General features: G+C 41.9%; 1 long non-coding RNA gene across 1 annotated transcript in view; it reads left to right on the top strand.

Moving 5' to 3' along the window:
* Positions 1-5,679: 5,679 nt before the first annotated feature.
* The window catches only part of LOC122439653, a 141,489-nt gene continuing 129,815 nt past the window's right edge, over positions 5,680-17,353 (top strand). The window contains exon 1 of the long non-coding RNA XR_006268955.1: positions 5,680-5,740. This is a non-coding gene — a long non-coding RNA (uncharacterized LOC122439653). The remainder of the gene's footprint in view (positions 5,741-17,353) is intronic.

Raw genomic sequence — 17,353 nt, 5'->3', positions numbered from 1 at the left:
CATTCTGTGAACATCTGAGTCTTAGAACTCCCTGATTTGGTACATCTGTACAACATAAGCAGGTTTGAAGTAGCCATGGTTCCTTCTTTTTTAAAAAAATTAATGTATTTCTTTTAATTGGAGGCTAATTACTTTACAATACTGTAGTGGTTTTTGCCTTACATTGACATGAATCAGCCATGGGTGTACATGTGTCCTCCATCCTGAACCTCCCTCCCCCTTCTCTCCCCACATGGTTCCTTCTTGAAGCCTTTGCCATTTCTGTGAATCTGGGAAGCAGGCATTGGCCTTAAGGTCCTACATGGGAAATGCCAGTATTGTGTTGACATCTACGTACACTATCTCTTTTATTCCAGCCTCCCTGGAGATAGGAACTATGATGTTCTTTTTGTAAGATGAAGAAGCCCACTCAAGATCCCTCAGCTAGTTACTGCAGGGTTGGGATTTGAACCTTCTGATTCTGAAGCTCCTTTTTTTTTTTAAAAAAATTATTTTTATGTCTTCTTCTTAATAATAACACTTTAAAAATTTAAAATTTTATTGTAGTAAGAGCACTTTACATGAGATTTAACTCTTAACAAATGTTTAAGTATACAGTACAGTCCTGTTGACTATAGGTACAGTTGTTAATACAGCAGATATCTAGAATTTGTACATCTTGCTTGACTAAAACTGTATGCCTGTTGATTAGTAACTTCCCATTTTCCACTCTCCCCTAGCAACCATCATTCCACTCTGGTTTTATGAATTTGACTATTTTAGATACATCATACCTGTGGAATTATGCAGTATTTGTCTTTCTATAACTGGTTTATTGAGAGAGTGGGCATCCTTGCCTTGTTTCTGATCTTCAAGGAAAAGATTTTAGTTTTCCACTTTTAGAATGATGTTAGTTGTGGGTTTTTCATATATGGGCTTTATTTTGTTGAGGTGCTTGCTTTCCATTACTAATTTGTTGACAGTTTTTTTTTTATCATGAATGAGTATTGAATTTTGTTAAATGCTTTTTCTGTATCTATTGAGATGATCATGTGATTTTATCCTTTATTTAATGTGGTGTATCAATTAGTTGATTTTTGTATGTTGAACCATTCTTGTATCCCAGTGATAAATCCCACTTGGTCATGATGTATGATCCTTTTACTGTGTCAGTCTCCATATTCGCTCCAGGCCTTTTCAGACTTTCTATTTTTTTTCATAGTAGTCTTGGTAGGTTGTAAGTTTCTAGGAATTTATAGTTCTTCTAGTTTTATTCTATTGCGATCAGAAAAGATACTTAGTATGACTTTAATCTTAAATTTGTTAAGACTTATTTTATGACCTAATATGTGGCCTATCCTGGAGAAAGTTCTGTGTACACTTGAGAAGAATATGTATTCTGCTGCTGTTGGATAGAATGTTCTGTATGTCTTTTAGATCCACTTCATCTATGATGTGTCCAAGTCCTCTGTTTCCTTATTGATCTTTCATATGGATATTCTATCCATTATTTAAAGTGAAGTACTGAAGTTCGTTACTATTATTGTATTGCTGTCTATTTCACCCTTCAGTTCTGTCAAGTTTTGCTGCATATATTTAAGTGCTCTGATGTTGGGTACATGTAATTGTTATATCTTCCCAGTGTATTGATCCTTTTATCGTTACATAATGTCCTTCTAAGTCTCATATGACAGTTTTTGACTTAAAGTCTGTTTCATCAATAGTAATTTTTATTTTTTTTTCCATTTATTTTTATTAGTTGGAGGCTAATTACTTTATAATATTGTAGTGGGTTTTGTCATACATTGACATGAATCAGCCATGGAGTTACAGGTATTCCCCATCCCGATCCCCCCTCCCACCTCCCTCTCCACCTGATTCCTCTGGATCTTCCCAGTGCACCAGGCCCGAGCACTTGTCTCATGCATCCAACCTGGGCTGGTGATCTGTTTCACACTTGATAATATACATGTTTTGATGCTGCTCTCTCAAAACATCCCACCCTCACCTTCTCCCACAGAGTCCAAAAGTCTGTTCTGTACATCTGTGTCTCTTTTTCTGTTTTGCATATAGGGTTATCGTTACCATCTTTCTAAATTCCATATATATGTGTTAGTATACTGTATTGGTCTTTATCTTTCTGGCTTACTTCACTCTGTATAATGGGCTCCAGTTTCATCCATCTCATTAGAACTGATTCAAATGAATTCTTTTTAAGGGCTGAATAATATTCCATGGTGTATATATACCACAGCTTCCTTATCCATTCATCTGCTGATGGGCATCTAGGTTGCTTCCATGTCCTGGCTATTATAAACAGTGCTGCGATGAACATAGGGTTGCACGTGTCTCTTTCAGATCTGGTTTCCTCAGTGTGTATGCCCAGAAGTGGGATTGCTGGGTCATATGGCAGTTTTATTTCCAGTAATTTTTAATAATTAGGTTTCTTACTGCCTCCTTAGGGGCCAGATGTGGCGACCAACTCTGTAAAGAGATCAGAAAATGAAAAACAGGAGGTTCTAGTCTATAAGAGACATAAAGTCACTAGAATAATTGTCAGGAGATCATGGTTTTTTTATGACCATCTATGTGACATTGGAAATATGAGCTGGACTTTCTGAGTCTTAGTTCTGAGACCAGTAAAATGTAGTAGTAATATCTACTCACTTCAAAGGGTCATTGAGAAGCTTGAGAGGGAAAATGGATCATTCATTCATTCCCTTATAACTATGGATTGAGTGCCAATCATGCATTCAGACTTAGGGCTAGATATCAATCTAATGGGGCACATAGAAGCCCCTGCCCCATCATGGAGCTTACAGTTTAGAGAGGGAGACAAAATAAGCACTTATAATATAACACGAGAAGTACTATAATGAAGGCATAGGGTAATATGGAAATGCCTACCATGTATACCTATCTCCCAAAATATTCCAGAAAACTTTGTGAACTTTTCAGCATTATTCATGTTACAAGACATAATATAGTCTCTGACATTGTATTGTCTAGTTTCACTAGATTTGTTGAAGCATGCTGCAGTTAACCCGAATTGACCTGGCAATCAGAAATTTATATCTCTGCCAAACAGATGGAATTGAAGGAAAGTTTTGAAGGCATTTTGAGCAAAGTATAGGAAGAATAATCCTAACCACAGATGTCATTCAAATTTTGCTGTGAAACAAGGTGTCTGGTTACTGGGTGTAAAGGTTCTCGCCCAGGTCTAGGTGTAGGGTAACCTAGTTTTGCTCCTGGTCTGAAGTGTTGTTTGGACAAGTCACTTGTCTCTATCACAGTGTGTCATGAGGGCAGGGATTCTTTTTAGTGTTCTTTTGTTCATGAGGCATCCCAAGAACCTAGAGAGAGGCTAGCAAATGATAGTAAGTGTGGAGCAGCTAATAGTTGACTGACTGCTTGCTTGTTCTGGGGGGCTCTCATTTTTCTTTCCTGAACATAGGAATGGAACTAGAAAGGAATTGAACTGATTGATCTCTGAGCACTGTTTTGATTCTGTAGTTTGAATCACTAAAAATCATAAAATCCAGTTGAGAGAGCTTAGTCATGTGATAGTGGAAATAGTCTCAGTACTTGATAGCCTAGTAAGAACAACTGAATGTCTAATTGTGATACACATGGTTTTAGATTCTTCAGTTTTTGGCTCTAGCTTTTCAATAGAGTATACCTCTCCCACAAATGTTTTTATTTTTCATTTGTTTTTGTGGCATTTTATGATGAACTGCCTGAATTTGTTATTTTTGGAATAATAATGGGAAAGGTGAGGAGATAATACATTTATTACTATTACTGCTATAGGAATTTACAACCCTAAAACTATAAGATGATATTTAAAAATAGTAGTTTTCAAGAAAAGTAAAGACAAATAGTTGAATATTTATATTTTTTCTCACAGTAGGTGGCTAACATTGCATTAGCCTGGAGGATGATGGAGTAATTGTTCTTAGCAAGCTCAAACTTTGTTCAGTAATATACTTTTAGAAAACCTTTGCTGATATCTGTAATGTTACTGCCACTGTATTATGGTATGCTTCTATTCATTCTTATAGTTGTAGTAACTGAGACTTAAATGATTTTCCTCAAAGAGAACCTTAGACTGTTGAGTTTGTAACATCTAGGCAGTATTCAGTGACTATTAAGTATTATTATTGTTATTATTATAATCAAGAAAATAACATACCCAGTGGGCTTCCCAAGTGGCTCAGTGGTAAAGAATATGCCTGTCAATGCAAGAGATGCGGGTACAATCCCTGGGTGGAGAATATCCCTTGGAGAAGGAAATGACAACCCACTGCAGTATTCTTGCCTGGAGAATCCCGTGGACAGAGGAGCTTGGCAAGCTACAGTCCATAGGGTCTCAAAGACTCAGACACAACAGTGATTGAGCATTAGCATGGACATACTTGGTGCTTGGCAAAGCTGGGCTACAGAGCCCAATTTGTCTGATATTTTGACTCCAATAATGACATAAAATAATGCTGTACCCTTAACACTGTATAGTGAATAAGCATATTTATATTTATCATATATGCTATATGTATATTTGATTTACAATTTTATATTTGGTTTGTAAATTTTTTTTGTTTCTGTTATTTATTTTATTTTTTACTATGCTGGGTCTTTGTTGCTGTGTGGGCTTTTCTCTAGATGTGGCAAGTGGGGGCTCCTCTCTAGTTGCGGTGCATGGGCTTCTCATTGCAATGGCTTCTCTTGTTGCGGAGTGCAAGCTCTAGGGTCATTAGGTTCAGCACTTTGCAGCTACCAGGCTCTAGAGGACCGGCTTGGTAGTTGTGGCACATGGGCTTAGCTGCTTCACGGCATGTGGGATCTTCCCAGATCAGGAATTGAACCTGTGTCTCCTGCTCTGGCAGGAGGATTCTTTACCACTGAGCCACCAGGGAAACCCCAACAACTTTTTTTTTAGGTGTCTTTTTCTCACTCCCTGATTTCATGGAATTATGCCTTGTCAGAGAAGAATGTGCCTTTAAAAAAAAGTTCAAATATAGTTGACTTACAATATTACATTTCCTTTCAGATATACAGCATAGTGATTCAATATTTTATGGAAAATGTACATTTTTACAGCTCGTGTGGTTTGACCCTTTTAATGTGAAAGGTATGGGGAAACAGGTCCAGGTTGAATGACTTACTCAAGGTCACTTGGTGAGCTGTGCTAGTGTCATTAAGGATGAGAGCCCAGATTTCCATGCTGCCACCTAGCCCCTCTGGGAGGAGGATAGAGCTGGGTGGTGTGTGAGAGCCTGGCCCCTGGAGCCTTCCAGGCTGCAGTCCGTCCGGGGTGGGGAAGGACTGCCAGAGGAGGCTCGATGACCCTCAGCGGGGCTGAGATAAATGGGCTCTGTTTGACAAGTGCACAAAACCAGAGCAAGTGGTCAGAGAGCACTGTATGGAAAATGGTCACAGGAGCAAATTTTGTGCATTTATACAATGCAACCATTGTTTAGTGACATAAAATTATTAATGTGATAGAGTTCTTCTCTTGAGGTGTTCATTTGTCAATCCTAGAAAGCCCTGTAGGACAAAGTATTAGTGTTAGTTATATCCCCTCCATTTCCTCAGCCTGAAACATCTGTTGTTTTCTCCCTATCCTATTACAGCAGAATCCAGCGCTGAGTGATGGAAGGACCTCTGGGTTAACTCCCAGTATAGGGAGGGGAGAGAAGGAGCTGGAGACAACCTCCCTTAGTTTGAGACCTGTTTCTGGCACTTCCTGGCTGTGTCCACTTGGGTGAGTCACTTAACTTCTCCAAACCTCTGTTTTCTTCTCTGTAAAATGGGATAATAATGCAGTATATTGTGAGGAGTAAATGAAATCATATCTGTGAAATTCTAAGCAATGTGCCACACATACTAAGCTGTCAATGAATGTTAGCTACAGAAAAAATAAATCCCAGCTTTGTTGGAATGTTGCTGCGGTAACTGGGCAAATTGACTTCCTCTCTCTGGAATTCAGATTTTTCAGATGTAAATAAGATGGTTATGATGAAGATTCTTCCTACTTGAATATTCTATGATTTCAAGCTTGCCCTTGTCCTCCATCAGTAGTAATCTTTTCCCTTGAAGCCCTGCATTTGGGTCTCTCTTAAAACACATTTCTGGTGTTTGTTTATAATTAATTTTTATCTGTGCCTGCTTGAGAACATGTTTATCTCAATGACCTACCCATAGTAAATGTTCAACAAATGTTTTTTGAGTAGATGTACAAATAGTAAAGGCTTCCCTGGTGGGTCAGTGGTAAAGAATCCGCCTGCCAATGCAGGAGATGTGGGTTCAATCCCTGGATCAGAAAGATCCCCTGGAGAAGGAAATGGCAACCCACTCCAGTATTCTTGTGTGGGAAATCCCATGGACAGAGGAACCTGGTGGGCTGTAATCCATGGGGTTCGCAAAAGAGTCAGACACAACTTAGTGACTAAACAATGAATAGTAATCTTTTTGGTTCTAATGCTTCTCAGAGTGAGCAGTCAGATAGCTTTGTTCTGCCTCTTCAAGCTTTCTATTATGGAACATTTTGAATACATACATAAGAAGAAAGGATAACAAAATGGGCTGCCATGGGCCTGCTACACAGCAATGTTAATTATTCAGTTATTCATTCATGAGTAATCTTATTTGATCTAGTCCTCATATTCCACCTCCTCCCTCCAGGCTGCATACATCACATAAAAGTATTCAAGCTTCAGCATCAGTCCTCCCAATGAATATTCAGGGTTGATTTCCTTTAGGATTGACTGGTTTGATCTCCTTGAACAGTAGTTCTTTAATATCATTGAATATTCATTGTGTTCACATTTCCCTGATTTTCTTGCTCTGTGTGTGTGTGTGTGTGTGTGTATTTACAATTTATTTGAATCAGGACCCAGTTCAGGTACATGCATTGCTTTTGGTTGATGTGTCTGGTGAGTCTCTTTTGAATTGTCTATTTCTCTTTTCATTTCTGTTATTTTTTCCTTTGTGTATTTTGGGATTCTGTCATTCAGTTCAGTTCAGTTCAGTCGCTCAGTCATGTCTGACTCTCTGCGACCCCATGAACCGCAACACACCAGGCCTCCCTGTCCATCACCAACTCCCGGAGTCCACCTAAACCCATTAGGTATACACATTTTTATAATTGTTATATATTCTTCATTAATTTATAAATTTTGTCTCTAGTAACAATTTTTGTCTCAAGGTCTATTTTGTCTGATATTATTATAGCCATTTCAGCTCTCTCTTTTTGCTTGGTATTTTTTTCCCAATACTTATACTTTCAACCTACTTGTGTTTTTGAATCTTATAGACAGTGTATAGTTGGATCATTAAAAAAAGTCCATTTTGCCAAACTCTGTCTTTTAATTGGAGTGTTTAATTCGTTAACATGTAATCACCAAGAAGGTGGAATTTATGCCTGTGACTTTGCTGTTTCCTATACAGCTTATATTTTTTTGTTTTCGGGTTCCTCTATTACTGCCTTCTTTTGTGTTAAATATAGATATTTTCTAGAGGACGATTTTAATTTCCTGATGCGTAGTGGTTTCCTTAAACTTCTGGGACTGCTGCATCTCCCAGGCTTTGCTGAGGCGCTCTGTGTTTGTGTTGGGGCAGATGTTCACTGCTGAACCAGCAGTTCACAACTGCCAGGCGTAGCTTTCCTGAGTGTACAGACTTCACTTTCTGCTTGAATAGAGCCTCGGTGTTAGCCAGAGATGAGAAGTTAGGAGGTTCTCAGGTCTTATAGCATGCTCACAGGTCTGTGTTTATGTATGGTCTTCTAGATCTGTAGAAATGTTTTAAAGCTTTTCCAAGCCAGCTAGGGACTTTTCCTTCCTTATTTTGTCCTTTTAAGCTTTTTGGTTAGCCTGTTTTACCTGCTCTCTGTGAACATGGAAATAAATAAGAGACTGAGAGTCATGGCTAGATTGAAGGAGTATGGATTAGGGGTAGTGTAGGTGGAACATGAGATGGTTCTTAAATCAAACTAAACCTAGTGTTCAAATCCGGGGGAACATGAAAATATAAGCAGTCTGTGATTCACAGAAGTGCTGGGGAATGTTTTGGATTTCTCCACTGTGAGGGAATATTGGTTACCTGCTGCTGTGTATCACGTTGCTCTAAAACTTAGAGCAGTGAACATGTATTATCTTACATTTCTGTGACTTAGGAGTCCAGGCGTAGCTTACCTGGATGCACAGCTTCAGCGTCTCACAGGGTTACAACCAAGGCGTCAGTCATTGTTTGGGTATCATCTGAAGGCTTAACTGAGGAAAGAAAGGCTTCCAAGCTCTTATATGATTGTTGGCAAAATTCCGTTTCCTGGGGACTGCTGGACTGAGAACTGTGTTTCCTCACCGCCTGTTAGCTGAGGTTCTTCCTCATTTCCTTGCCACGTGAGCTTCAACATGGTGGCTCGCTTCATTCAGGCTAGCCTGAGAGAGAGAGTTTTGCTGATAAGACAGAAATGACCATCTTTTGTAACCTTATCATGGAAGTGACATTTAATCACAGAAGTAACATCCCATCATCTTTGCCATGTTCTTTTGATTAGAAGCAAGTCACTACACATGGCCCACCCTCAAAGAGAGGGATAGTTATACAAGAGCAGGAATACTAGGAAGTGGGAATCACTGGGAGCCATCTTGTAAGTCTGCCTACCCCAGAGGGTATGTGTGTGTGTATGTTGAGGCAGTTTTGCCTATTTATTAAAAATATTTTAATAGTAACTGTAGTTAACACTGTATTGTATATTTGAAAGTTGCTAAGAGAGTAGATCTTAAAAGTTCTCATAGTAAGAAAAAATTTTTTTGTTACTGTGTATGGTGATGGACGGTAACTAAACTTTCTTACAGTGTATACATATCACAAATCATTGTGTTGCACACCTGAAACTCACCTAATGTTATATGTCAATTATATCAATAATAATATAGCCATATGTGTCTAGTAGGGCTTCCCTGGTAGCTCAGCTGGTAAAGAATCTGCCTGCAATGCGGGAGACCTGGGTTTGATCCCTGGGTTGGGAAGATCCACTGGAGGAGGGCATAGCAACCCATTCCAGTATTGTTGCCTGGAGAATTCCCATGGACAGAGGAGCCTGGCGGACTAGCATCCATGGGGTTGCAAATAGTTGGACATAACTGAGCAACTAAGCACACACATGTGTCTAGTAGCTGCCATATTGAACAGCACAGACCAATATCATAGTTCTGTGGTTTTTTAGCTTTATTTTTTAAATATTTATTTTATTATTTATTTATTTGGTCAAGCCTTAGTTGTGGCACATAGGATCTTCATTTTTCAGTGCAGCATGCAGGACCCTTTTTAGTTGCAATATGCGAACTCTTAGTTGCAGCTTTCAAGATCTAGTTCCCTGACCAAAGGTCAAACCATGGCCCCCCTGCATTGGGAGCATGGAGTCTTAGCCACTGGACCACCAGGGAAGTCCCAGTTCAGTGGTTTTTTAACTTCAGCGAAACTTCAGGATCACTGAGGATCAAGACCTGGAAGGCTTAATATAATAACACATTGCTAGGCCTCATTCCCAGAGTTTTTGATTCATAGGTCTGGATGGATCCTGGAAGAGTTAAAAATTTTTATTGAATACCATGGTGTGTTATGCACTATTCTAGGCACTGGAGATACAGCAATGGGGAGGGGGGGAAAGAAAGGGAAAAAATGCCTGCCCCTAACAGACCTTTCATTTTCATCTTCTCTGGATGACAAGGACAGAGAGACCTCAGCCAATATCAAAGTTATGATTAGCTCTAAGATATTGGTTGTTCTCTTCTGTAACTGGAAACATACCTGATCTAATGTAAGATAAAAGCATATCATTCTATTTCTGAGACATGTGTCTATGAGTATTTCTTTTCCCATAGAGGACTGGATATTTGGGTGTTTCTTTGTTACTGTTCTTTTTTTTTTTTTTTTTTTTTTTGCTGAGAACCTTGAGAATTCAGGAAGGACAAAGAGAGAGAGAGAGAAGGAGAGAGAGAGCGAGAGCGCATAAGCGAGCTCACCCTAAAGCTTGTGTGAGGGCAAAGCAGAAAATACTATATGAAACATGTGAGTGATTTTTACCAGTAGAGTGAATGGGGAGACAGAGTTTCAAAGAGTTTTCCCCAAATTTATCATAAAGCTTTACTCTATGGGGCTTTAAGGCAGACATTTTCTATTGTTCTTTAGAGAAGCTTTGAAACCTAAACTCTGATACCAGTTCCCAATTCCCTCAATACAGCTCAGATTTCTGTTTTTAAACATTTCTAGCTATGATGATGAGATATGGATTTGTCAGTACATTTGTCTCAGAGCTCTGTGAGTTTGCTGGGTTGGGTGGCAGCTGAAGCCTTCTGGGGTTAAAACTCCTGTCTTAGGATCAGGAAAATTGTCCTAAGAAGTCTGCAGCTGGGCTAGAAGATAATTCAGGCTTGGGGGTGGAGGTGGGGAGGTGAGGAATCAAAGTTGCCGCTAGATCAGGCTGACTACTGGCAAATTTTGAAGACATACTGGTGGCTCTGTCCTTTTCTGCTCACTGTTAGTTCATCCTCTCAAACTCAAGTAAAGCTAGTGGCTGACAGCATGGACTTTGGAAAGTGATGGTTCTCCCCATTTGCTAGTTATGTGAACCAGGATTAGTTATGTGAACCAACCTTATCTTCTGGAACCTCAGTTTTGTCATTTGTATATTGGAGACAGTCATCTCCAGCTACTAGAGTTCTTTAAAATAACATGCAATGTGGTTGGCACAGTGCCTGTGCTCAATAAATGGTATCTGTTTTGAGGTAAGGCAGATGTGAGAACCCCAACTTTCCAGATGCAGAAGCTAACAAGGGGTATCTCTTACCCTGTTTCCCCATCCTCTCTTGCTGGAATGTCCCCTGCCTCTTAGTTCTTGTATTCTTCCCTCTGCAGGCTTGAAGCCTCAGCCAGCCTTTAAGTGCTTTGCTTGCCCACCTTGAGCTGAGGTGCGGGGAGGGGCTGTTGGCAGGGACTAGTCACGTCTGTGTCCCTGCTCTCCTGGGCCTGGCAGGGAGCAGCCGGGGATGGAGCTGCAAGGGAGCCTGAGTGGGGCTCCTGAGGAGGTGTCCAGTGGGTAAGTGCTGACCTGCTGGGAGGAAGCGTTTAGAGCGATTCTCTGGCATTTGCCTAAGAGCATTCATGTGCAATCCAGGGAGGGCACATTTTCTAAAAGGCAGGTGGAAATGGATCCCTGCTGTGCTCAAGAGGCCACGTTTGGAAGGCTTTTGTCCAATTAAAGTATTACCAAGCTTGCTTCCTCTTCAAGAGTATTTTTGAAGAGGGAGGAGTTGATTTTCATCTCCTTATAGGATAGAGATGGAGCAGAGAGGCCAGCACCTAACAAGGAACAAGAGGTGCCTAGGTCTGTGCTGACATAGGTGGCCTGAATTCTGGGGGTGTGTGTGTGTGTTTGAGTGTACATGTGAATGTAAATGAGTTTGTGAGCATGTGTCTTTCTCCAGTGTCTGCTTATGTTCTGTCACTGTCTATCTTTTCTCTTAGCAGCCACGAAGATTCAGACCACTCAGGTGTGAATCCTCTGTGTCCTTGAGCCACGGGGATGATAATAGTTCCTGCCTCCTAGGGCTGTTGTCAGAGAAGATGCATATAAAGCACTTAACAGGGTGCCTAGCACATAGTAGATGTTGGATAAACTGTGTATGTTTCTCTATAACTTTTCTTTCTGTGAGCGCATTTCTCTATATTGTGGTAGGTATAGGGTCTATCCTAGGTGTTCTGGGTTGCGAGTTAACAGAACCGATTGCTCCATGGGATCAAGAATGGGTCTGTACTGTTCACCACCATTTCTCCAGCACCAAGGACAACACCTGGCTTAGCTCAGGTGTTCAACAAATGGCTGAGGACTGAATAAATGAGTGATTCCCATTGGAGCTAATTTAAGTAGAAAAGGGAAAATAATGATGAGGACATAAAATGTCACATGGAACATGAGGGTGGGTAAAGAAGCCTCTGGGCAGCCATCAGGGAGAGACATAAGCTGGGGTCTGGAATGCCATGGGGATGTATTTGTCTTCTCTCTCTACCTACCTATGCATAGTTACTTTGCTCTTTTTTTTTTTTTTTTTCCCCTCTATAGAGTAGTTTTTCCTGCTCCTCAGGCCATCTGGTGAATTCTGCCCACCTCATACTTATCAGTATAGCCAATTTCAGATAATGATTAAATGTCTCTGAATCCCAATTTCAAATTCCCAGGAGGGAATCTGGCTAATCTTGGGTCAGGGGTCTTCATTTCTGGTCTAATCAGAAATGGTAGAAAGTACGGTCACATGGCTTCTCTCTTCTCTCATGGATCAGGGGGAGCTTTCCAGAGAAGGGACTTGTATTTAGTTCAGTGTCTGCCTAGCCCTGTTGAGCCTGTGGAAGAAGAAGCCAATCCACAGAAGGGATAAGATAGAATTGGGAGCATAGTCTTTATCTTCTTAGCATGGGTGGGAGGAAATGTGTTTGTAGAATTTATAGGACTAATGGATTCCCTGTTCTTATCTAGTTGGGTTTTATTGGAGTGGTATTTGGGGGGACTTTGGGGAAATTTCCTAGGCACTAATCATGTCACATTTTCCATTCTAATGGGATAATGAATGCTAAGAAATGTTGGGCCCTTATTCTAGAGTAAGGTATACCAAAGACACTACACTCTTTGCTGTGAGATATCTGTGAGCTGCAGTCCATAGGGTCACAAAGAATTGGACATGACTGAGTGGCTGAGCATGCACACATGCACACAGTAAATGGTGCAGTGGGGGTCAGACCAGACGATTATATACCGGTAACCAAGCCTTGGCTATACCGTTTGCACATGGCGCATTAGCCTCTTCTTTTTTCTCCATATATTTTCCTTTTCCCCATCCTGGATTGCTCCCTACTCTGCAATAGACCGCTTTATCTCAGGGGAAGTTGGGGCAGAGCTTCCGGGTTTTTGTGTTCCCATCTGCTGACTTCTGGAGTATTGGAGCACAGAGGGGTTTACCACTCCCCACAGCCCTACAAGACTAGACAGAGATCCCCTGTGGCATGGAGGGGACTGTTGAGGTGGAGGTGTTGAGAGCAGTGAGCTCTGTGATCTGGGAGAGAGACTTCCTACGTCCCTCCCGTCCCCTCCCCCAGGTGGAGCCCCAGGAGGCGAGTAGCAAGAGAAAAAGATGATATGCCCAGTCTTGGACGGAGGCAGGAATGACCTGACTGTGCAGTCTCTGACTCAGAAGCAAGGGAGAGTTGCTGGGCCAGAAAGAGCCCAGAGAAGGCTCAGAGGCACCTTACAATAGCCCGTGCAGACCTAAACCCCCGCTCCCAGCACGCTGGCTCCCAGAGACCCCTCCCCCCTTGAACTTCCTCCTGGTCCTGGTGTATGTGTGTGTAAACTCTGTATTGGGAGTGGGCGTGGGAGCAGAGCCAGTGGTACTGTATTGACTAAAAATAAATCCCTGCCGTCTTGGCAGAATAAGAGCTCAAAATAGAAGTTTAGCTGAGTTAGAAAGAATAAAAATGTATGGGACTTTCCAGGTGGTGCTAGTGATAAAGAACCCGCCTGCCAGTGAAGGAGGGGTAAGAGACGTGGGTTTGATCCCTGGGTTGGGACAATCTCCTGGAGGAGGGATGGCAACCCACTCCAGTATAATTGCCTGGATAATCCCCCTTGGACAAAGGAGCCTGGAGGGCCACAGTCCATAGGGTCACAAAGAGTCAGACAAGACTGAAGCGACTTAGCACACACATGTTTCTTATGCAAGTGAGTATGTGAACTGGGAAGCAGCCTCTGTAACATATTCAACTTGTTTTCTCTTCACAGCAACTTGTTGTTGGGTGGTTGTTGTTGTGTTGTTGGGTTATAAGGGGGGATCCAGAAGACCCCCTTTTCTCACTAGTCATTTCGTAGTATTTAGCTGTGAAGTCCACCACATTCACCCTCCTGCAAAACAATGTATTTCTGTTTTGACATCTGAAATTCACCTATTTGCCACTAGGTGGGGTTAAAAATTGCAGGATGCTTGGGGTCTTGTTGGGAAATACTGGAGACTGAAGGACAAGCAAATTAAAGTGATAAGAAATGCCCGAATATTATCTATAGTGAAACAGATCACCAGCCCAGGTGGGATGCATGAGACAAGTGCTTGGGCCTGGTGCACTGGGAAGACCCAGAGGAATTGGGTGGAGAGGGAGGTGGGAGGGGGGATTGGGATGGGGAATACATGTAACTCCATGGCTGATTCATGTCAATGTATGACAAAACCCACTGTAACATTGTGAAGTAATTAGCCTCCAACTAATAAAAATAAATGAAAAAAAATAAAGAACAAACAAACAAAATAAATAAAGTGATAAGAAATGAAGTGTAAGTCCTGCTTGGTGCTGAGAGACAGTTCTCCCTTCTTCCCCTCTCAGAACATTTAATACTTTATTTTGCTCAACCGGGTTTTCAAAATTACAAAAGTAAGGTTACTTTGCAAAGTTTTGAAGGTTTATCAATTTAAACCATCCCCCTTCCACTGCTCAGAGATATTATTCCCTGGTCACAGTTTGGGCTGTATCCTTGCTGATGTTTTCCCTTTGGCTTAGAATAGATATACATTTAGTTGTTCACATATGCCTACATGGCATTTCTCAGGTGGCACAGTGGTAAAGAATCCACCTGCCAATGCAGGAGATGCAAGAGACTCTGGTTCAATCCCTCCAAGGTCCCCTGGAGTAGGAAATGGCAACCTACTCCAGTATTCTTACCTGGTAAATCCTACAGACAAAGGAGCCTGGTGGGCTACAGTCCATGGGTTGGCAAAGAGTTGGGCCCTACTGAGAGAATGAGCGATGTGCTTTTAGAGGCATACTCACATATACATAGATAGGTATAACACATGCACTGTTTCCCAACCTGCTGTTTCCTCCACTTAGCTTGTTTTATAAACATTTCCCCAGGTTGGTACAAATAAGTCTATTGCATATGTTTATTGACTATTAGTATTCAATGGTATGAATGTACCATAACTTTAAAAGCTATACTCCTTTGGATGGGTATTTAAGTTTTCCTTCCTTCTTTCCTCCCTCCTTTGCTCCCTCCTTCCTCCTTTTTCTGTCCCTCTCCCCCTTCATATCTATACCCTTTTCCCCTCTCTTTAGTATCTGATGTTTTAGTTTAACTTGTTTCATTTTACTTCTGCATCTGCTGAGCCCTAAGTTATGCACATTTAAAATTTTGATAGCTTCTGTCAATTTGCTCTTCATAGAAGTTGTCCTATTTTAAACTCCAACAGGGTTACGAAGAGTGCTATTTCTAAATGCTGCATTGTACTTGCTTGTTTAATAACCACAATATTCTGCCAGCCCGTGAGACCTCCTGAGAGCAGGAATTTGACTGCCTGGTCCTTGACTGAATCCTTAGAACTTAGCAGAGCTCCTGGCCCACTGTGGGTGCTCAGTGATTATCTGCTGAGTGAAAGAAAAAATGTAGAATGAATACCTGCCAAGGGCTTGTTCTTAAATGGGTGCCTGGGAGCATTTTAAAACAAGGACTTTAAACTGACAAGAAAAATATTTGGGCTCAGAGGCCCATGGATTTCCTAAGTTCACTTGGGGCAGCGAAGTTAAAAAAAAAATCTATGTTGTTTTAGTTCAAAACTTTAGTTGCTTTTGGCTTGGAGAACAACCACCTTTGGCTTCTCCAGGTATGCTCAAGTTGCATCATATATTTGTGCAGAAGTGTATACATGGGCCTCCTCTGCGGGGTTGGCCATCCCTTCCTTCCTGTGGATTCCCAGGTAGTTCCCCAAATCTGTGACTTGGATCACTTATTCTACTGAGTATGAGGCACACTGCCAACACATGGCCTGGTCCCTGGGGCTGAGAAGCAGTGGGTGCGGCTAGTTTGTGGCACGGAGGGGCTGGTTTGGGTCTCACTGTTCTGCTCTGTGACTTTGGGCAAGTAACTTTGCCTCTCTGGGCCTCCGTGCCCTCATCTCCAGAGTGGGAGTCATCATTTCTGCAGTGCCTGCCTCTCAGCTAATTGTGGGGCCCAGACTGTGTCATAAATTATGACATCCTACACGAATGTGAAATATTAGTTGCCGGGTAGCTGACTGGCTTCTTGAGAAGATACAACAAAAACAGGTGAGAAGGTCAGTGGGAAAGACAAGAGCTGTCTTTGGTTAGAGAAGAACAATGCTTGAGGGGCTGCTGGGGAGGCATTTGACAAGATGCAGAGTATGGGAGGGGTCCCTGAGAGGATGCGAGGGTGGGTAGACCTTGAGAAGTGAAGCTGCTCCAGGGCAGAGAGGAACACAGCCAAGGCTTCCAGGGACAAGAAAGGCTTTGCTGTCTCTCCCGCCACCAGGCAGAGACCTGTCTCTCTGGGGCTGCTTTTGTTTGATTGGTGTGCCTTTAACCTTTGCTCTGCCCCAGGCTGTGGTTAACTTGGGGCCACAGGCAGAGGGGAGAAGGTCACAACAAATATAGTCGGAGTCATTTTAAGTACCTAAAGTCATAAATCCTCATGCATCTTGAGCCTGCCCAGGCTTCCCCAAACCTGGAAATTCAATTTCGTGCAGCACACGGAGTTTGCCAAGCTTGCGAAATCACTGGGAGAACAACTTGATGTATTGCTCTGGGGAAAAAAATCGCCGTGTCCCTTTCTTCATTCAAATTAACACCTTTTCATACTGAGCTGACAGGTGACTGATCACCTGAGAATATATCCTGGCTTCAAGTGATTTGATATCTCTACCGACTCTGTTTCCCCATCTTTATTTTCATGCTTTAAAAAGTCAAGAGAAGACATTATTATTATTATTGCTATAGAATCAGTACCTGATTCATAACCCCTTAGCCCCGCTGCCTGGCATATGGTAGGCATTAATAAATGATGAGTGAATAAATGACTAGATTTGGTTGATGTCTGCAGAGTGCCGTTTTTCCTTCCCAGAGGGTCAGGGAAGCTTTTGCTTTGTTTTGTGTTTTGTGTGTGTGTGTGTGTGTGTGTGTGTGTGTGCAGGCAAAACTATGTGCATTGGTCAGATAACCCCTCTGCTGGAGAACTTGCCTTGGTTGCTGGGAGTGCTGGTAACCTGAGCTGCCTTATCTGAGGCCTTCCTTGGGTGATCCACATCCAGTGACAGATTCATGCCTGACCTCCTCAGTTCAACTGGGGACAATTCTGAAGGGTCAGTTCATCTCTGGGTCTTGCCCTTTGGGGCTCGCTCTCATGGGGCTGCCTCACAGCTCAACTTTTTTCCCTCTTTCTTCCCTTCCCTTCCCCTGATGTTGACTTCAAGAACACTCCTCTACAAGCCTCCTGCAGGCTAAACTCCATCCTGGAGGCTGCCTCCCAAGGAGCCCAACATTC

The sequence above is a fragment of the Cervus canadensis genome, chromosome 4 (assembly GCF_019320065.1).
Source record: "Cervus canadensis isolate Bull #8, Minnesota chromosome 4, ASM1932006v1, whole genome shotgun sequence".
NCBI classification, from domain to species: Eukaryota; Metazoa; Chordata; class Mammalia; order Artiodactyla; family Cervidae; genus Cervus; species Cervus canadensis.
The sequence above is the reverse complement of the archived record's forward strand: the minus strand, read 5'-3'. Positions and strand labels throughout refer to the sequence as shown.